The sequence below is a fragment of the Bufo gargarizans genome, chromosome 3 (genome assembly GCF_014858855.1).
Source record: "Bufo gargarizans isolate SCDJY-AF-19 chromosome 3, ASM1485885v1, whole genome shotgun sequence".
Taxonomy (NCBI): Eukaryota; Metazoa; Chordata; class Amphibia; order Anura; family Bufonidae; genus Bufo; species Bufo gargarizans.
Genome location: NC_058082.1, coordinates 448,239,545 through 448,261,540, shown reverse-complemented (window position 1 = coordinate 448,261,540; position 21,996 = coordinate 448,239,545). Strand labels below are relative to the sequence as shown.

The following is a 21,996-nucleotide window of genomic DNA, read 5'->3' as shown; positions in this document are numbered from 1 at the left end:
CCCTCTGATGACCTATCCTGATAACAGGTCATCAATATTAGATTCCTGGAAAACCTTTTTAGGGTACATTCACACGACTGTATCTATGGGCCTGCATCTGTTCCTCAATTTGGCGGAACAGATTCAAAACCATTCATTTCAATGGGACCGCATCCGCACTTTCGTTCCGCGGCCCTGCAAAAAAGATAGAGAAAGTTCTATTTGTGTCCACAATTGTGGACAAGAATAGTCATTTCTATCATAGTGCTGGCTGTGTGTGTTCCGCAAAATGCAGAACGCACACGGCGGGTATCTGTGTTTTGCGGATGTGCAATTTGCGTACTGCAAAACACAAACGGTCGTGTGAATGTAGCATGCACGAACTTTACAGAGGAGGGTGCTGGCTCGGAACCCCTGCATTAGCCAGACTGGAGAGACAGCCCACTGAAAACTGAGCGGCTTTCTAACGCCACAGCATGCCTTATGGGGTACGGTTCTCCCCATTGACTAGACGCTGGTTCATAGGAAAATGTGTAGTTGTCCATAGGTAATAGACTGTGATATGTGCCTTATTGTATGTATACACACTAGTGCCAGGGCAGGCAGCCAATCATCTGTTAGCTCTCATTCTTCAGAAGTATTTTAGAAAATGGAAGCAGCAACTTGATTGGTTACTATGGACCTCCCCACCCCTCTCTCTCTCTCGCTGAAAGAAAAGTGCTCTTCCAACCAATCAGATGTCCGCTTCCATTTGCTAAACTACACAGAAAAAATGAAAGCTAAACGCTGACTGGCCTCTATAGGTAACTGCATTCTCCCCCTGTAGTGGATTTTATACATGAGAACCTATAGGATGAGGTCCCCTCCATGACAGCTACAAATGGGGGCAGGAGGGAGCTGAGCCCCTAGCGGCTGGGCGGGTTTCTGACACGTCCTATAGTAATCACAGGCCGCTGGCTGTATGTGACAGGAAGCCGGGGCGCCTTACATCACATAACGGTCCCGGCAGCTGCGCGGCTCTGATTGGCTGCCTCCATACATGCGCGCTCCCTGCACTGCAGGCCCCGCCCCCTCCCAGCGAGTAGGAGGCGGTGACGCGCACAGGCGAGGCGGGTTCCCGGCGTGAGGCGCTAGTAGCGGCTGTTGTGTGCCAGTGTGTCCGGTTAGGAGCTGTCTGTGCGCTCGCACCAGAGGAGAAGGGCCTTGCCGGGGGATCCGGCTGGAGGTGGCGGCTGCAGCGTTGTGGAAGAAGCCAGCGTGTCGGTAAGCGGCTGCCGGGTGGGAACTTCGGACTCCTCTAGTGACCAGAAGCTCAGGAAACGCCGGGGATGCGGCCCGCCTTAGGCCCCGAGCTGTAATCTCCCTGTCCGGGTTGGGTGGGGAGGGCGGAAGGGTTACGGCCTGTCACTGGGACTTCCTCCAGGCGGGGGCTTTGTATGCCGTGTCCTGTTTCCGCACTGCTGCAGCTGCGTTACACTGTGTTATCTACTTCCCTGACCTCCAGGAGCAGCGCTGCAGGGAAACTTCCTCTTGTGAGTACATGGCGGCTTGTCTGAAGAGCTAGCACTCTGGGAGTAGCAGAAAGTAGTGGGAGGATGCAGGACTGTCTTCCCCCCTGCCTGTCAGCTATTAGACCGCTGCCCATCATGTGCCTGCCCCCCTCCTGTTAAAGCCCCCTGCCCTGCACCCTTCCCAGTGTGGGTGGTAGGACTGGTGGGTGTGGTGGTGACATTGTGGACGCTGCCTGTCTTCTGTGATTGCTGTGTGTCCGAGCACTGATCGCTCGCTGAGTAATCTAGTAGATCACATGCAGGAGGATCTGCCCCTATACTGACTGTTGGGAGGGTAGTCCTCTGTCTGGACGGCCAGGGAGGGTAGTCCTCTGTCTGGACGGCCAGGGAGGGTAGTCCTCTGTCTGGACGGCCAGGGAGGGTAGTCCTCTGGCTGGCCGGCCAGGGAGGGTAGTGTGCCGGCCAGGGAGGGTAGTCCTCTGGCTGGCCGGCCAGGGAGGGTAGTCCTCTGCCTGGCCGGCCAGGGCGGGTAGTCCTCTGGCTGGCCGGCCAGGGAGGGTAGTCCTCTGGCTGGCCGGCCAGGGAGGGTAGTCCTCTGGCTGGCCGGCCAGGGAGGGTAGTTGCACAGAGAGGTTTAATATTTCCACAACAGTTTGTTTTGAATAACTGGTCACCAGTGGACTTCCCCTTTAAATCATGGCAGCTCCAAGCTTGCATGATGCCTAAAGAGAACCTGTCACTATGAAATCCAGAGCAGTCTGCAGGCAGCAGGCTATAGAGCAGGAGGAGCTGAGCAGATTGTACTGTTCTGTGGGATAGGATTCAGTAAGACTTGGACTTTTTACATTTATCTCAGTGCAGGGAGGGGATGTTACCAGGGACTGACCGCTGTCTTTTATGTCATGTTAAATCTCAGCTTTTTTTTTTTTTTACACCTCAGTTGTACACGGGGGAGATGTTATCGGTGATGGTGTTCCCTGTGTATACAGATATAGCTGTCAGTCACTGATGGTTGTGTACAGGGGTGGTCTTAAAGGGGTTCTCTGGGCTTTTAATCTTGATGACCTATCCTCAGGATAGGTCATTGATATCAGATCGACGGTGGTCCGACACCTGGGACCCACCGCTCAGCTGTACGAAGGGAAGACGCGCGCCGTGTGCACGTGCTCTGCTGCTGTATGTCTATGGTGAAGCAGGAAGAGGAAAGGGAGACCGCACGTGCCTTCCCTTTTATACAGCTGATCAGTGGGAGTGTCGGGTGATGGACCCCACAGATCTGATATTGATGACCTGTCCTGAGGATAGGTCATCAGTATTAAGTGTGGAGAACCCCTTTAAAGGGGATGCCCCCTTTGTAATAAATATAGGTTACTGGTTTCCTGTCCTTGCTCCTGCCATCTTCTGTACATGTCTGCCCTGCGGCTCCTGTATACTACGTCTGTGCTCTTCTGGCAGCGCTGGCCCCTCTAAATGACGTCAGAAAAAATGGCCCCAGTCCCAAACCCCATTCAGCCGGCTGTCCGTGCTCCCCTTGTGTTTTCTACTGCACAGGCTCCACATCCCGCGATCCACTTCTGTGCAGTAGACATCATTCCCGCCTGCCGTGTCCCCTTCTCGCAGTTGGCATTGTATGTCCAAATCTCATGCCAGCAGGGCAGACATTTACAGAAGATGACAGGAAACAAATAGCCTATAATTATTACTAAGTGACCTACCCCTTTTAAGAGCAGAGAAAGCAGAGATCTAAATGTATAAATGACAGGTTATATAACCGTATATCAATCTGCTCAGCTCCTCCTGCTCTATAACCTGGTCATGGCTACAGTTTGTCATATAAACGTGTGCCGTGATGGGACACGCTTCTCTGCCGACCGCCTCTTAAAGAACAGGAAGAGTCCTCAAGGGACAGTAGCGCCTCTCCTGGTACTTCAGGGCTCTGACTGGTTAAGCTTCTATAGGATACAATACGGATGTCATAATGGACGACTGTCCAGGACCTTTTTAGGGTTTGTGACTTCAGATGTTCCCTTACTGTGGTGTGGCAGCAAGGACTGTTGTGTGTGATCCTCATGGTCGTCACAAGAACCTGCGTGTTGTCAGCGTTCCCCTGCTGCCCCCTCATTAAAGGGCATCTGTCAGCAGACTTGTACCTATGACACTGGCTGACCTGTTCCATGTGCGCTTGGCAGCTGAAGGCATCTGTGTTGGTCCCATGTTCGTATGTAACCGCATTGCTGAGAAAAATTATATTTTATTAAATGCAAATGAGCCTCTAGGAGCAACTGGGGCGGTGTTGTTACACCTAGAGGCTCTGCTCTCTTTGCATTTTAATTGGTAGGGCCAAGCAGTGAAAATATTTTTACTCCCTGACCCTGTCAAAGTGCAGAGGGCACAGCAGTTGCAGAGAGCTGAGCCTCTAGGTGTAACGGCAACGCTCCCATTGCTCCTAGAGGCTCATTTGCATATATAAAAACATTCTTTTTCTCACTAACGTGGGCACATATGTCCATGGGACCAATAAAGATGCCTAGTGTAACTTTTTTTTTTTCTTTTAGGTGTCATAGTTTTGATTTTTAATTTGATGCCAAAAATTTTCAGTTGGCTCCTAATTTCTTTAGCCTTGGGTGGTAAAGGCTGAAGCAGTTTAAAGAGGTTCTCGTATCCAGTTATCTGGAAATGATGTCCAACTTATTATGTCGTCTGTGTAGCAAGGGTACTTTCACACTAGCCTTAGGCCTCTTTCACACGGGCGTCGCGTTTGAGGGCCGCATAGGCTGTGGGAAAATTGTGCGATTTTTGCCTGCGATTGAGTTGCGTTCTTCAGTTTTTTTGTCCGCGCGAGTGCAATGCATTTTGCACGCGGGTGAGAAAAAACTATGTGGTACTCAGACCCAAACCCAGACTTCTTCACTGAAGTTCGGGTTTGGGTTAGGTGTTGTGTAGATTTTATTATTTTCCCTTATAACATGGTTATAAGGGAAAATAATAGCATTCTTCATACAGTATGTAAAGTAATATAGGGATGGAGGGGTTAAAAAAATTAATAAATAAATAATTAAACTTGCCTCATCCACTTGTTCGCGCAGCCCCGCTTGTCGTCTTCTTCTTTGAGGACCTGGGAGGAAAAGGACCTTTGACGTCACTGCGCTCATCACATGGTCCATCACCAAGCCGGGCTGCTCGAACAAGTGGATGAGGTGAGTTTAATTATTTATTTTTTTAACCCCTCCATCCCTAATTTATTTAGCATTCTGTATTAAGAATGCTATTTATTTTCCCTTATAACCATGTTATAAGGGAATATAATAAAGATCGGGTTCCCATCCCGATCATCTCCTAGCAACCGTGCGTGAAAATCGCACCGCATCCGCATTTGCTTGCGATTTTCACGCAGCCCCATTTACTCCTATGGGGCCTGCAATGCGTGAAAAACGCACAGAGGAGCATGCTGCGATTTTCATGCAACGCACAAGTGATGCGTGAAAATCACTGCTCATGTGATCAGCCCCATAGAAATGAATGGGTCCGGATTCAAAGCCGGTGCAATGCGTTCACCTTACGCATTGCACCCGCCCGCAATTCTCGCCCGTGTGAAAGAGGCCTTATTCTTTTCCGGTGTAGAGTTCCGTCCTAGGGGCTCAATACCGGAAAAGAACGGATCAGTTTTATCCCCATGCATTCTGAATGGAGAGAAATGTGTTCAGAATGTCTTCAGTTCAGTTACGGTACGGTAGTCATGATACGGTTTTATCTCCGGCCAAAAATCTGGAAACACTTGCCGGAATGCTGGATCTGGCATTTTTTCCATAGGAATGTATTAGTGCCAGATCCGGCATTCAAAATACTGCAGTGCCGGATCCGTTTTTCTGGATGACACCGGAAAGACTGATTCGGCATTTCAATGCATTTGAAAGATGGATCGGGATCCTGATCAGTCTTACAAATGCCATCAGTTGGCATACGTTTTGACTGATCCCGCAGGCAGTTGCGACAGAGGAATCCGGCAGGCAGTTCCATCACCAGAAGTGTGAAAGTAGCCCAAGTCAGTGGTTTTATGACAGCGCTGGTGTACAGGGCTGTAGAGTGCCCACATGCTGCCCTCCGGGTACTGATAAGATGCTCGCAGTTCAGTGTTCTTTTTCTGTAAAGAAACCTTTTTAAATTGAATTTTTTTGGCGGAGATTTTGAGGTGACACATACAGCTTGACTGTGGCGCGGAAAGCACAAATGCATTTTTGTACTTTGCCCATAGCTAACATGGAACGTGCGTGTGTGTTTGCTCCATGGGAAATAATGGCGGCCATTTCTCTCTGATGTCCCATTGTGTAATATAAAAGGGAAAGCAGAGACCGTTCAGCCCCTGTCCCTTAACCTGTAATATGTGGCCTTAGATGTGGAATACCGTAAAGTCTATGAGGTTAGACCATTCTCATCTACACTTTTTTTTTTTTCTCTTCCTTGCAGATATTATTGACCTGTCGTCCAGATTTTGAAATCTGCAGCATGTCAGTTTGTGCAATTTGTGGTGCAGATGTCACGCTTTTCAAAGGGCACATAAAGCCAACCAAGAGGTGCACGTGGCAGCAGAATCCAACACACTTTGTCCCATGCTGATCGGTGACCCCATTTCCAGAAAATACGTGATTTTGTTTTATGCAAATAAGCCTCTTGGTGCAATGAGTGTCGCGGATGCACCTGAGAGCACCTAAAGCTCCGCTCACTTTCCATGGTGGCCTCCCTGCTTTGAGTGACAGGGTCTGGCCCTGTATTCTCGTTCATGCAGGTTCACCTCTGTGATTAGCGCAGTACGGAATTCATCCCCCTGGCAAGCTTCAGCCTAGTACAGTCAGAGGCCTGGAGTGATTACATCCACACTGCCTTCGCCCTGTCAGTGTGTCTGGAGAGGGTTAGGCTCAGCCGGCACGGAAAGCGAGAGCAGCTTTAGGTGCAGTGAGGATGCCTTTGTTGCGTCAGGGGAGTCATTTGCATAGAATTAAAAGCGCTAATTTCTCTCAATTGGAGCCACCGATCAGGATGGGACCAAAAGCTGCCAAACACGTGTGTACAAAGTCAGTTGCCTTTATTTGCATGAATCTGCTGACAGGTTTGGTTTCCTTTAACCCCTTCCTGACACTTGACATACTAAGTGACTTCCCACATTTTGACGTACTATTACGTCATGGTGATCAGACGGGCACTGGAGCGGTGCACACCCGATCACTGCAGGGGCCTGGCAGTCCTTGATAGCCGGGCCCCTGCTGTATCCGCCGGCATTGCTGTAAAAGCCGATGCACTGGATTAACCCCTTCTAAAACATCATTTTATTTTATTTTTGTTTGTTTCAAAACTGCTATTATTGTGAAATAAGAAAATGTATACATTTTAGGTATCGCTGCATCCGTAACGATCTGGTCTATAAAAATTTCACATGACCTAACCCCTTAGGTTAACGCTGTAAAAATAAACACTGTGCCAAAATTACCAATTTTTTTGGTCACCTTGCCCCATAAAGTGTAATAATGAATGATCAAAAAATCATATGTACCCAAAAATGGTACCAATACAAACGTCAACTCTTCCTGCAAAAAACGAGCCCCTGCACAAGACGATCGCCAGAAAAATAAAAAAAATAAGGCGTTCAGAAAATGGGTGTGGAAATCGTATCACCCAACGCCCAGGACATGCAGTTCCGGGCGCCGGGCAGGTAGTTTGTTCAGTAGCTTAGCCCTGCTGGGGGGGACGGGGGGGTGTAGAAGGGGTTATCGGCCCCCTGTCAGAGTTAAAGGGGCTTTCCATTTATATAAACTAGTGGGTTCATTTATCAAACTGGTGTAAAGTAGAACTGGCTTAGTTGCCAATAGCAACCAATCAGATTTAACTTTTTTTATTTTCCAAAGGAGTTGTCAATAATGAAAGGTGTAATCTGATATAACATATTAAAGGTGTTGTCTTGGATCAAGATAAAACAGGCCAGTGGTGAAAATTAGACCCTATTCAATTTTTGCAGTTCCCGTGCCACCAAATCCGGTGCTGCAGTGGTGAGATGCTGAGGCCAGTGATTGGCTGCAGTGGTCACGTGTCTGAACAGGATGTCAGTCTTACAGCACAGTAAACAAATCCTGAAATGGCAGGGGATCTTGTAGCCAGGTATTGCTTCTTTAATTATTGTATACAACTACTCATCATCATTGTCTTGATCCCAAACAGCTCCTGGCACCTATTTAATCACCTAACTGGAGAGGACATGGTGCTTTGGTGCGCGTGGTGTCCCCCTCATTGTTTATCAGCCACGGCGCCGGCCATTTTTTAGTGGCTGTGGCTGGTACTGCCGCTTTGTTCCTGTATTACCAGGTGCGCTCGGCTATCTGTTTGGCTTGCGTTCCACTGCTGCGGTGTGTGGAACGCACGGCCATCTTGGTTATCACATGACTGTGTGTTCCACGGATACCAATGGTGGAACGCACGGCCATTTTCCCGAACATCATGAGATCAGAAGGAGAGATGGGTGGAGAGACATACCTCCAGGAGTGGCTTAGGACGCTAAGCGTCCCACTTAACCCGATTAGGCTGGTAAGGGGAGACGCTGATTAATTTGCTGCCCAATAATAGCGGTGACTGTTAGGCCCCTTTCACATGAGCGAGTATTCCGCGCGGGTGCGATGCGTGAGTTGAACGCATTGCACCCGCACTGAATCCTGACCCATTCATTTCTATAGGGCTGTTCACATGAGCGGTGATTTTCACGCATCACTTATGCGTTGCGTGAAAATCGCAGCATGCTCCTGTTTGTGCGTTGCGGTGCGATAATCCACGCAATGCAGGCCCCATAGAAGTGAATAGGGTTGCGTGAAAATCGCAAGCATCCGCAAGCAAGTGCGCATGCGGTGCGATTTTTTTTTTACGCATGGGTTCTAGGTGACAGTCTATTCACTGTATTATTTTCCCTTATAACATGGTTATAAGGGAAAATAATAGCATTCTGACTACAGAATGCATAGTATAATAGTGCTGGAAGGGTTAAAAAAATAAAAAAAGTTAACTCACCTTATCCTCTTGTTTGCGTAGTTCGTTCCTGGTCTGTTCTTTGCTAGCTGTGGGCTAAAGGACCTGTGGTGATTTCAGATCACATGCTCCATCACCATGGTGATGGACCATGTGATTGGAACATGTGATCTGACGTCACCACAGGTCATTCAGCCCACAGCTAGCAAAGAACAGACCGGGAACTACGCGAGCAAGAGGAGGTGAGTTAACTTTTTTTTTTTTTAACCCTTCCAGCACTATTATACTATGCATTCTGTAGTCAGAATGCTATTTTCCCTTATAACCATGTTATAAGGGAAAATAATACAATCTTCAGAACATCAATCCCAAGCCCGAACTTCTGTGAAGAAGTTTGGGTTTGGGTACCAAACATGCGCGATTTTTCTCACGCGAGTGCAAAACGCATTACAATGTTTTGCACTCGCGCTGAAAAATCGCACATTTTCCCGCAACGCACTAGCCTCTTATCCGGGCAAAAAACATGACGCCCGTGTGAAAGAGGCCTTAGGGACGGAGCTTCAGTGAAGTTGACGAATCCGAGTGAAGCCCACCCAGTATTTTACAGTTTAAATGGGAGTCCAGTTCCCTGGCAAGATGGAGCTGTTATTTTGCCCCCTGGAGCCCCCCAGCCGTGTATCCTGCCTCTGCGCGAGGATTGGAGCAACATGTCCTCGATCTGTATCCGCTAAGTGATCTTATCAGAAAGTGTTGCTATTCTTATTGAATGTGTGTTGGACTGACACCTGTCCACACATTAAGGGTCCATTCACACATCCGTGTGTGATGTGCGTTCCGCATTTTGCGAACCGCACATCACCGGCACTTAATAGAAAATGCCTATTCTTGTCCGCAATTGTGGACGAGAATAGGACATGTTCTATTTTTTTTCGGGATCGGAATTGTGGATGTGCGGCCCCATAGAAATGATTTAGTCCGCAATTCCGTTCCGCGAATTGCGGACGTGTGAATAAAGCCTTATGCCTATAAGGCCATAATAGAGGCTGCTTGCCTCAACCTGGTCGCAGATGCTCTCCTGTCTGGGGAGCTCCAGTTTGTTACGTTTTGATGTATTAGTTAGTAGATTATTGCTATACTGTTACTGGCAGTCCCCTGATGAACCTTTATTATCTTTAAAGGGAACCTGTCATGTGGATATTTGATTATAATCTAACTAATTATATACAATCATAAACTACTAAAAAGTACCTTAGATGTATTCACTTACTGGTGTGACAGATGGTTACCCCATAATCTACACACAAAGATGCTGCATGCTAATGAGCTGATTGGAGTCCGGCGTGAGGTCATTAAGTCCGTATATTTAATTCAGAGCTATAGCCACTCCCCTGCCCACCTGCTGCCGATTCCTATGTAAACAAACTGTCATTCAGCAGCAGGTGGGCGGGGAGAGTCAGGAGCTCATGAATATTCATGACTCATCATAATAAGAGAATCAGTCACTTATTTATGTTGCCCTTAGTTAGGACACCATAAAGCTGGTGACAGGTTCCCTTTAAAGGGATTCTGTCATGACATTTTAGGCCTACAACATGAACATATGGCCAGGTCCGTACTAATAACCTGAATCCAAAACTGTCCTAATTAAATGTGCCTGTGGCTCTATTAGCACATAAAACAGGTTTTTATAACCTGTCATTCACCTACCTAAGGTGCCCAAGGGGACGTCGCTTCATACAGGGTGCCCGGCTGCAGCCATCTCCGTCTGGTGCCCAGCGCCACCTTCCCAGTTGAAATCGCCGCCTTCCTCAACTCAGCCCCGCCTCCGCAATCGTCCGGTCCCTCAGGTTATGCCTAGTGCGCACGCGCGGGATCTGGCAGAGGGACCGGACGATTGCGGAGGCGGGGCTGAGGTGAGGAAGGCGGCGCTGGGCACCAGACGGAGATGGCTGCAGCCGGGCACCCTGTATGAAGCGACGTCCCCTTGGGCACCTTAGGTAGGTGAATGACAGGTTATAAAAACCGGTTTTATGTGCTAATAGAGCCACAGGCACATTTAATAAGGACAGCTTCGGATTCAGGTTATTAGTACGGACCTGGCCATATGTTTAGGTTATAGGCCTCAAATGTCATGACGGAATCCCTTTAAGGGGAAACGCGTTGGTACAATACAGATGTGTCAGAATAGTGATATGGCTAGGACAAGTCGGTCTAGGAACGTGGACGGAGTGCATCTCCGGGCTGAGCAGTTTTCAGAAGGGCCAGAATAGGGACAGTCAATCACTTTTGTTGTGTTGATCTATATAAGAAGATCTCTACCCTGGCCACTGCCTATTATATTTATAGTCTTTGGGTTATCGTGTGAGACTATAGTTTAAGAACTTGACAGGGTGCACCTGCTCGTGTAGTGCATCTCCGGACTCAGCGGTTGTTTTCATACTTTAGGTCCTTGGCTGCATAATTTACCCAGAGTCCGCTGACCGTCCATTGTACTGACAGCTTTCTATTGTGGTACTACAATTATCAGGATCCTGTTTGGATTAAATATTTTATCTTATGTATGTAGAATAAAAGTTACATTTTAGAAGTTGCCCTCAGTGATAACACCAATTAAAGGGACACTTTCATCAAAACTTTCACATACAAGCATCCTATATGTGAATATTCTGTGAAAGTTGGAAACTCAATGTATTCAGTTTGTGTCCTGGCTCTTCAACTTCCTCTTTTGTTTGGACTTTTAGCACGGCAAACTGCGACCCCGTTCAGGGGCTGCGCTGCTACACAACAATCCATGGTCATGAGACAAGTGTTAGCCCTAGCCCCATAGAGGTTGTTCAGTACGGGGGGGGTGAAGTGATTAGGACAGAGCCACATGTAGTACCGCTCACAGCCGCCTTGTAATGGAGACTGCGGCACTCCTCCAAGTGCAGTGTCCCCTTCTGCTGGGGCTGGAGAGGTCAGACCCCACACAATCTGATACGAATGCAATATCCTAAAGATAGGCCATCAATATTTAAATCCCAGAAGTCTCCTTTTCTTTTTTTCTTGTATAATGCAGTTCTCTGCTTTCCTAATTGACTTTGTCTCTGATTCACCCGTGTCAATATGTCTGCTGAGTTTCAGTGAATGGAAACATTCCTGTTTACATTGAGTCAGAGCACCTGTCCTCACCCGGCCGCACTCACAGCCGCTACACTTGCTATGGTTTCAGTCATCTGTGAGCTAAACACATTGAGCATCAGATCAGAGAGTAAAAGAAGTCTGATGGGTCATGCCAGCCAAACCCTTAAGATGCCTCTGGTCAAAACCTTAGGTTTCCCTGACTCCCCCATAACCGTGCGCACTATAGCCTCAGCTCCTGGGGTAAAATAAGCCTATCAGGTGGTGCCATGTTTTATCACAGGCTCTCTTCGCACTCCATTTTTCCTTCTGGCGGACGTCCACCTGGGGTGTGTTTTCGTGATGTACATGATGTATATTTTTGTCATAAGTATGTGTATGGGCCAGCTTTAGGCCTTTTTCTCTTTGCCATTTTTCACTGATATGTGCTGTCCGCAGTTTCCACGGACAGCACACTAATTTGTTAATATTTAACTAATTTTAGCCTTAAAGGTAACCTGTCACCAGTGTGGCCTATCGAGCTACTTACATCATCACACTGCCAAGGTTCATAAACTTGTTTTCTGGAATTACCTAATAAGTCTCTTTGTGTCCAAAAAAAACAAAAAAAAAAACTTTGAAAAAGTACCTTACATCATGAACACAGTGCTAGTGAAGTCACTGGGGGTATTGCTGCCTGAGATGAGTCACGTAAGTCATGCTGGCAATCCCGCCCACATCGCTGTTACAGCCCACCCCTTCTATCCTGCACATCAGCGTCTGGCTGTGCGAAGGAGCCCAGATGCAGACTGCTTTCATCCTTCTGCTTCAAGCCACCCCAGGTTCTACAGAATATAGATATAAGGGCCTGGTCTTGTTTGAAAGCTGGCATTCTAAGCTTTAAAACAAGACCAGAAACACAGCATTGTCTAATGTCTACATCGTGTCAGGAGAAAAAGTAGCTGAAACCTGCTTTCACTTTCATTTCCTGATATTCTTAGGAGCCAGAGAGATGAGTGTTGTCTGCTATCAGATATTGGTGACCTATACTCATGATACTCAGGATAGGTCATCAGTATCAGATCGGCGAGGGTCCTCCATCATGTACCTCCTCACGTAATTGGCAACATAGGGTTAATGTGAGGTACATGATGGGTTATTTACTAATTATATGAGGCTCATGGAGGTCTAGATTGCTAAAACCGTGTGCCTCGCATTAAGGCTAGGTCTACACGACGACATTTGTCACACGACCGACAGGGCACAACTACACTGCAACATTTGTCGCGCCACATTTTGTTGCACCAATGTCGCGCGACTATTTTTCATAATAGTCGTGGTGTCGCACTGCAACATGCGACCTACTGCGACACGACAGTCGCAGGAAAGTCCATCTTGAATGGATTTTATGCGACTGTCGTCAGTCGCAGCATGTTGCAGTGCGACACCATAGACTACCATTATAAAAATTGTTGTGCAACATTGGTGCAACAAAATGTCGCGTGACAAATGTAATCATGTAGACCTAGCCTAAGAGTAACTATGTAGCTCATGCATTAACTCCATGTCCATTATGTGTGGAGGTAGTTGATGGGGTGACTTATTAATGTGAGGCACATGGTTTTATCAGTCTAGACTTCCATGTGCTTCACATTATTAGGCTCATGCACACAAGCATATTTTTTTTGTCCGCATCCAATCCACATTTTTTACGGGTTGGATGTGGGTTTTTTCACTTCAATGGGGCCGCAAAAGATGTGTGCAGCCCACTTTTGGTTACACCCACTGTCGCCGAATGTTTTTATCCGCATGACGTGCAGGGATCCAGAGTGACGCGGGTGCCGGGGAATGGGGCATGTATGATTAGAATTGGATAACCCCATTAATGTGTTTGAGTATTTTTTTTTGTGTGTGCTGTCCAGTTGGTATTAAGTATCACAATCAATACTTTTTTGATACCAAAATCGAGCTCAGATTTCTGCTATTGTGACTACTCAGCTGCTGACATTCATCTAAATGTGTGGCCACCCTTGGTGCACTTGCAGTACTGCTTGTCACCACTGGTGGCACAAATACATTTTATTGTCCCTTTTCTATTTCTTTCTTTCATAGTGACACCTTTGTGCCCACCAAAGATATATTTTTATGACCCGTATGTGCCTTGTGCTGTGCCAGATTGTGGATCAGGTTATTGCTGTACACTTTTGTTAGCTGCCTGCTGAACGCAGCCATGTCTTCTGACCACCCCATACACGTGTGCTGTGAATGGGGCAAGGGGAGAGAGCTGCTGCCAGATACCTCATGTTGTTTTCTCCAACATTTGCCGTCGGTAGAAGCTGGCACACCTCTATACACATTACCTTGCCGACCGTCATTGATCAAATGTCTACGGCCTGCTTCGATCATTCAGTGCCCAGGACAACTTATGTTTTTTTTGTTTTTTAAACTACTAAAATTATCTGTAACTCATCTACATGCCGGTTAGGTGTTGTCCTAGCGTACACACTTTAAGAGGCTGCATACATGACCTGGATAATGGGCTCTTTAGCCTATCCCAAAGCGTATGTATTATAGAGAAAAAATATATTTTATTTAGTGAAGACACACATTGAAGATGCATGCATGGCCCACTTGTGTCACTTTTCTGTTTGGTGGTCTGAATATCATTAAGAAGACCTGCATGACTTGATAGTTTCATAGTGGATCCATGGACCGTCCTTGTGCAAGAAAATGTTCATTCCCAGTCTAGTGAGGTTCTGAATTTGTGGCCGAGCCTTAATGCGATTCTGCAGGTTAGAAAGTGCAGCACTCCTAATGCGAGGCCCAATGTTGTAGGACCTTGTCAACTGCGTGGAGGGTTCTGGATGTGTTTGCCATGTATTGTGGATACTATAAGAAAGGACTGGGCGTATCCCTTATAAGAGCATGAATCATCGCTTCCTTCATAGCTTCAACATTTGTACAAACTTTTTACCCCTCTTTATTGTAAAGAGGACCAGTCTGTTGTCTGTTTTTGTGAACTGTTGTAAATGGTTTTGTATTCCTCATGAATACTCTAGATTTTCATTCCTTTTATTATTCCTAAAATGATAAACTTTGTAATCTTTCTTATTGGAGAAATATGCCTCTTTCTCCACTAATCGCCCTCCTTTCTGCTCACCCACCACCTGCTACCAGAACTGTTAGTTCACTCTGAAGTCGCTTTCCGTCTCACTTAGGGCTGATTCACGTTGCCTCACTCGGTTCAGGAAGCACGCGGCCGTATGTTGGCCGAACTGACTGCATCATACTGATTAATATGATAGTCCGTTCCAATCTGATGGCGGCTCAGTGGTTAACAATGACACTTTGCAGAGCTGGGTTCTAATCTGACTAAGGACAACATGTGCATGGAGTTTGTATGTTCTCCCTGTGTTTGCGTGGATTTCCTCTGAGCACTCCACTTTCTTCCTGCACTCTAAACACATACTGATAGGGAACTTAGATGGTGAGCTCCACTGGGGACAGCTAGCATGTATAATGTCTGTAGAGCACTATAAGTGAGTAAAAGACATGATAGACCTGTGATCACATAGGAATTGATGGTATCAAAAATCGCTATGATGCAGCCAGTTCAGGCCAGGTTAGCTGCGGCCGGTCTGGGAGATGTGGCCGACACATGGCCCGTTTTTCCCAGACCGAGCGTGGTCGCATGAATCTGCCCATGAAAGTCTTTTGGAGGGAGGAGTCAGGGGACTAGTGGGTCTGATTACCAGCTCCCCTACCTCTTTGTAGCAGACCCACAGAAGCATGGAAAACAGAAGTAGAAATGAGCAGTGTAGCAGTGACTCCAGCACTGGGGTGATATATACCATTAAAGCCAGCTCTGTGTGTCTCTGCAGCTGCTTCCTCCTCCCCTCTCCATAGACTGTCAGCATGTAGCCTCACCTCTCAGGGAAGCTGAAGAGCTGTATTTTCTCTGGAGATGTATTTTTATCAGTAAATTCAGGGACAGTATTATAATATTTTTTTTTTTTTCTAATTAAAGGGGTTCTCCATGCTTTTAATATTGCGGATGACCTATCCTCAGAATAGGTCATCAATATCATATTGGTGGGGGTCAGATCCCCGGCATTCCTGCTGATCAGCTGAATAAAGGGAAGACATGCATGTGCCGTCTCCTGTCTCTCTCCCTGCTCGCTTCTGCTATGTCTATGGTGAGAAGGGAGACATTCGTATGAGCGGTCTTCTGGAAATTTCAAGGGGATAGAGGTAATAAGCTTGTTCCCTGTGTGGGATATCTGGATAGAGCATGTTGAAATCCAGTATGTACGATCGCTCTTTACTCCAACATCTGCTGCAGGGAAACGGTTGGGCGGCCCCAGTACACAATAGATTGATGCTTAGTCCTAGTCTGTAAAAGCTGCGGGTTTGGATGACTGAGCTTGTTTCCTGTATTGTAAGGTATCATTATTACAGCAGACATCTTTAGCCTAAAACCATCTTCTACAACATAGGCACTGAGTGAGAAATATTTAGAAATGTTGCCGTAGTTTGGCTTTACTAGCTCTCTCAGAAAGGCTTTCATTCGGACACCTTGGTAAGTTCCTGCTCGGGGACGTCCACATCTTCTGCTGGGCAGCTAGAGCGGCTGCAGTGGTGTAAATGTTTTTGGAGTAATATTAGCAGTGGTCTGTGGCTAGGAACGTTCTCCACTCCTCCACTGTCTCTCGATTTAGACAGGACTATAAAGCTAGCCAGAGTTTTAGATTTTTGTTGGCTGATTTCGATTTTGACCCGCTGGATTATTGACTGTATTATGTGACTGCTTTCATCGTTCCTTTATTCCAAATCTACAAATGGTGCTAATGATAAGCAAGTCATCTGAAATGTTTGTTTTGTGACACCTAAAGGGGTTGTCCAGTATTAAAAGTAGTTATCCAGCCATGACAAATCTAGCAGGGCTGGCAGCAGACAACTCCAATGGTGGTAGCCTAGACTGCTAGTGACAGAATGTTCTGACCACTGTGGACCCATCACCACCACCAATACTGAGAATGGGTCCCATCCCAATGCAATAACAGGTCAAGCATTTGCCCTACCACTACAGTCGGTCTCTATGGGACTGCTTGAGATAACCAAGTGCTGTACTTTGCTATCTCCTGCGGTGCCTTAAAGGGGTTCTACAGTTTGTTTTAACTGATTATCTATCCTCTGGATAGATCATCGGCGTCTGACACCTGGGACCCCCGCCGATCAGCTGTTTAAGAAGGCAGCAGCACCGCAGCCTTCTCACTGTTTACCGCTGGCCCAGTGACGTCACGACTAGTATCAACTGCCCTGGGCGCGGCTAAGCTCTGTTCACTTGAATGGAGCTTAGCCGTGCTCGGGCAAGTTGATACTAGTCGTGACGTCACTGGGCTGCGGTAAACAGCGAGAAGACTGCAGCGCTACTGCCAGCGCCGCTGCCTTCTCAAACAGCTGATCTGCAGGGGTACCGGGTGTCGGACCCCCGCCGATCAGATGCTGATGATCTATCCAGAGGATAGATCATCAGTTAAGGGCTCTTTCACACTTGCGTTCTTTTCTTCCGGCATAGAGTTCCGTCGTTGGGGCTCTATGCCGGAAGAATCCTGATCAGTTTTATCCTAATGCATTCTGAATGGAGAGAAATCCATTCAGGATGCATCAGGATGTCTTCAGTTCAGGACCGGAACGTTTTTTGGCCAGAGAAAATACCGCAGCATGTGGCGCTTTTTGCTCCGGCCAAAAATCCTGAACACTTGCCGCAAGGCCGGATCCGGAATTAATGCCCATTGAAAGGCATTGATCCGGATCCGGCCTTAAGCTAAACGTCGTTTTGGCGCATTACCGGATCCAACGTTAAGCTTTTTCTGAATGGTTTCCATGGCTGCCGGGACGCTAAAGTCCTGGCAGCCATTGTAAAGTGTAGTGGGGAGCGGGGGAGCAGTATACTTACAGTCCGTGCGGCTCGCGGGGCGCTCCAGAGTGACGTCAGGGCGCCCCAAGCGCATGGATCACGTGATCGCATGGCACGTCATCCATGCGCATGGGGTGCTCTGACGTCACTCTGGAGCGCCCCGGGAGCCGCACGGACTGTAAGTATACCGTTCCCCACTACTACCAGGACTTTAAAGGGGTTTTCCCACTTCATAAAATAGGTTTTATCTAATCTATTTACCCCCACACAACATATCTTCCTATCCATGTTATTATCCAAAAGCTACCTTTCATTCAAAAAATCATGTAAAGCGATTCCTTTGTTGTTTTCTGTATCCCATGGATACGGCCTCTTTCGTCCGGCCGCATCGCTGTGCCGCGCCTGCGCACAACAGCTGAACCAGTACTCGGGCCGCCTCTCCATTCTTACAAGTACGCGCACGCCCGCGCATGCGCAAATACAGCAGGCGGGTGCCGGAATCAAATAGCCGGCACCCGACCTCTATGACAGGGAGCGGGACCTTAGGGGTTAACTGCCGCTGATCGCAGCCCCCTATCATAGAGGTCGGGTGCCGGCTATTTCACTCCGGCACCCACCTCCTGCATTTGTATTAACATTGGTGGCGCAGTGCGCCCCCCCCCCCCCCCCCAGTATAATATACATTCAGTGCGGCCACCCCCCCCCCCCCAGTATAATATACATTCAGTGCGCGCCCCCCCCCCCCCCAGTATAATATACATTCAGTGCGGGCACCCCCCCCCCCCCCAGTATAATATACATTCAGTGCGGCCACCCCCCCCCCCAGTATAATATACATTCAGTGCGGCCACCCCCCACCCCAGTATAATATACATTCAGTGCGCCCCCCCCAGTATAATATACATTGGTGGCGCAGTGGGAAGTGCCAATGAGGGTTAAAAAAATAAATAAAAAATTAACTCGCCTCCACCAATTGATCGCACAGCTGCCGGTCTCCTGTTCTATCTTCAGGACCTGTGGTGACGTCACTGAGCTAATCACATGGTCCATTACCATGGTGATGGATCATATGATGTACCATGTGATGACCACAGTGATGTCACCAAAGGTCCTTTCACAGGTCCTAAAGATAGAACAGGAGACCGGCAGCTGCGCAATCAATTGGAGGAGGTGAGTTAATTTTTTATTTATTTTTTTAACCCTCATTGGCACTTCCCACTGCGCCACCAATGTTTATTATACTGGGGGGGTCCGCACTGAATGTATATTATACTAGGGGGGGGGGGGTGGCCGCACTGAATGTATATTATACTGCGGGGGGGTGGCCGCACTGAATGTATATTATACTGCGGGGGGGTGGCCGCACTGAATGTATATTATACTGCGGGGGGGTGGCCGCACTGAATGTATATTATACTGCGGGGGGGTGGCCGCACTGAATGTATATTATACTGGGGGGGGGGGGGGGGTGGCCGCACTGAATGTATATTATACTGGGGGGGGGGGGGGGGTGGCCGCACTGAATGTATATTATACTGGGGGGCGCACTAATGTATATTATACTGGGGGGGCCGCACTAAATGTATATTATACTGGGGGGGGCCGCACTCAATGTTTATTATACTGGGGGGGCGGGACCTCACATACGGCTCCATGTGGATGACTCATACACATGAACGAGCACGGACTGAGCTCTGAGGGTGAGTCATGAGGAGGCGTGGCCTTCACTCAACTGCCTGAGAACCAGGAAGTTATCAGGACATCTACTGCTGATAAGATTAAAAAAGCAAAGTGGGACAACCCCTTTAATAGTGTCCTGGGTGCCATAGTAACACTGAACGCATTTTGAAGACTGATCCGTCTTCAAATGCTTTCAGTTCACTTGCGTTTTTCCGGATCCGGCGTGTAATTCCGGCAAGTGGAGTACACGCCGGATCCGGACAACGCAAGTGTGAAAGAGCCCTAAAACGAACTACAGAACCCCTTTTAATGTTTGAATGGAGCGGCCCCACCGATCAATTAGTTATCCCCCTTCACTGCAATATTTTGATGAAATGTACCTCCATATCTTCTGACATGCCACCCAGCGAACGTTGAGGAGAATACAAGAATCATGAAGGTAAATTCATGTTCTTTAAATTGAAATCTGCTCTTGATGTAAAGGGAATCTGTCGCCGAGCAGGGCAGCATAACCCAGAGACGGACATGCTGATTTCAGTGGTTTATTGTACCAGGAGATTCATGTACCCACTGACGACTTTCTCTATGTTAGGCCTCATGCACACGACCGTTGTTTCATTCCGTGTCCGTTGTTCAGTTTTTCGTGGTTTTCTGCGGACCCATTGACTTTCAATGGGCCCGTTAAAAACTCTGCTAATGCACCGTTTGTTATCCGTGTCCGTGATCCGTGGTTTCAGTCCGTCCAAAAAATATAACCTGTCCTATTTTTTTCACTGAAAATGGTTCGCGGGCCCATTCAAGTCAATGGGACCGTGAAAAAACTGCGGAGGCACACAAGATTGTTGTCCGCGTCCGTTTTTTTTCCATATCATTTGCATGGCAAACTATTATTTTTTTTTTTTTTACTTTCCTGTCTGGTGATCCTCCAAAAAATAAGCAAGACACACTGAAACGGAACCCCATTTTGCGGAACGGAACACAACAATGGTCGTGTGCATGAGGCCTTACTGTGCATAGGGATAAGTTGTCACTCAGTGGCAGCAGTGTTAGGTGTAGCCTGTAGAGCGTAGTAGAAACGTGGTGTCTTCAGTCAACTTGTAGCTCCTACTTAAATCTGCATTAGAGCTCATGCACACGGCCTCTGGATGTCCGCAAGACATGGATACCAGCTGGGTGCATTCTGCATAACGGCCGGACCCTAATAGAACAGTCCTGTTCCTGTCCGTAATGTTCTATAATTTTCCGGATCTCATCTTCTATCCAGGCTAGATGCGACACAACAGGGTCCTAGAACCTCCTTTCAGTTGTACGGTTTTCCACAATAAACGTGTTCTTTTGCGCTAATCTTGTAATCACTGACATTTTTTATTACATTCTCACTCACAGTTTTATTTTCTTTCAACTGCTTCTTGGTCCATCAAGTCCAACCTATAGTCCCTACATTGTTGATCCAGAGGAGGGCAAAAATGAGGATGATACCAGTTGCCCCATATTAAGGGACAACCTTTATTTTTTATTTTTTTGTTACAAAAAAAATCTTGGTAATTTTACATTGTAGGACGGGGGCCATTGTAATTTGTAAATAGTTTTTCCTGCAAGGTTTACCAGTGGCCTCCTCCTATGTCAAGCATTCTACCTTGTTTGAGGCCGACAGGGGAGAAACCTTTTCAATTTGTGGGATGTACTGTAGGAGTATGAGGGTACCGATTGACAGACATCGCTGCTGTAGGACCTGTCACCGCTCCTCACATAGTAAATTCTTGTATTCTACCTGAAAGGACCATTCCACAGCATTTAGTATTATGACGGTGTTGTGCTGTTCCTTTTATTTCTCCTAGAAGTTTATGAAAAAAAGGTACAGCCTGGTGTTACCAGTCAGGGAGTCTCACATTGCCCACCCCCAACTGGTACCACCCAGATGTATATTTATAGGGATGACCCCAACATAAGAATAGATGTTCCAAAATTATCACATGGGGAATAGCAATTAGTTACTGAAACAGACATGTCAGAAGGGTATTCCAGGATTTAATATTGATGGGCTATCCTCAGGAATGTTGTGTGTTGTCACTAACACATATTTTTTTTATCTGCTTTTGCAGGTCTTGGTAACTATTGTTCCAAAAACACGAAGCAGCGACTGTTTACATGCTCAGGATAACGAGTAAGTTTGGTGTTGACTTTTTGCTAAGAAATGTAAAATGTGCAATTTTTATTTATTATTTAGGGTATGTTCACGCAGTAGATTTTTTCCATGCAGATTTCAGCAAATATTCCTCACCTAAATGTGCGTAAAACCTTGTGTATTCTGCCACCCGTGCTGTAGTTAGTCTCGTTCTTCACTCGCTCACAAACCTGGGGCAGCTCCGCAACGTGTGCTGGTGAAAATCCGCTGCAGAAATAAAAAGATCCACCTACCATTTCTGCCATGGATTCTGTGGTGGATTTTTCTGGTGGAAAAATCCACGGTGCAAACCTAAACTAGATGGAATATATCATCCAGAAAGCAGAGTCTGTGCGGAGAGTCTGTCTTCAGTGGTTTACTGAGCGCAGAAGATTCCTCTGTGTGATCAGATAGGCGGTGACTGGGCACGTGTACATCGTCGGGGCTGGGGGACTGACGAGGCGGCTGGAAGCCTCTGTATGTTACACACCGGCGTCTTCAGCGCTCAGTAGAACTGAGGACTAATTCTCCTTAGCAGCGCTCTTAGAGCATTGCTGTCAAGACTTTTTACATCTTGCTTTCTAGAACAAAGAAACATGTTCCTCTAATAAAGTATCACATAAGTGTTTAATATCCCGGTC

General features: G+C 47.2%; 1 protein-coding gene across 2 annotated transcripts in view; it reads left to right on the top strand.

The window, feature by feature from the left end:
- The first annotated feature begins 1,056 nt into the window (after positions 1–1,056).
- The window catches only part of LOC122930275 (ras-related protein Rap-1A), a 50,140-nt gene continuing 29,200 nt past the window's right edge, over positions 1,057–21,996 (top strand). Inside the window, exons 1-2 of one of the 2 annotated variants that reach the window (XM_044283521.1) lie at positions 1,057–1,242; positions 21,294–21,355. The gene's annotated coding sequence lies outside the window, so the exon portion shown is untranslated. Of the gene's footprint in view, positions 1,243–1,425; positions 1,512–21,293; positions 21,356–21,996 lie in introns of those variants that run through there. The other variant, XM_044283522.1, reaches the window with a different exon arrangement.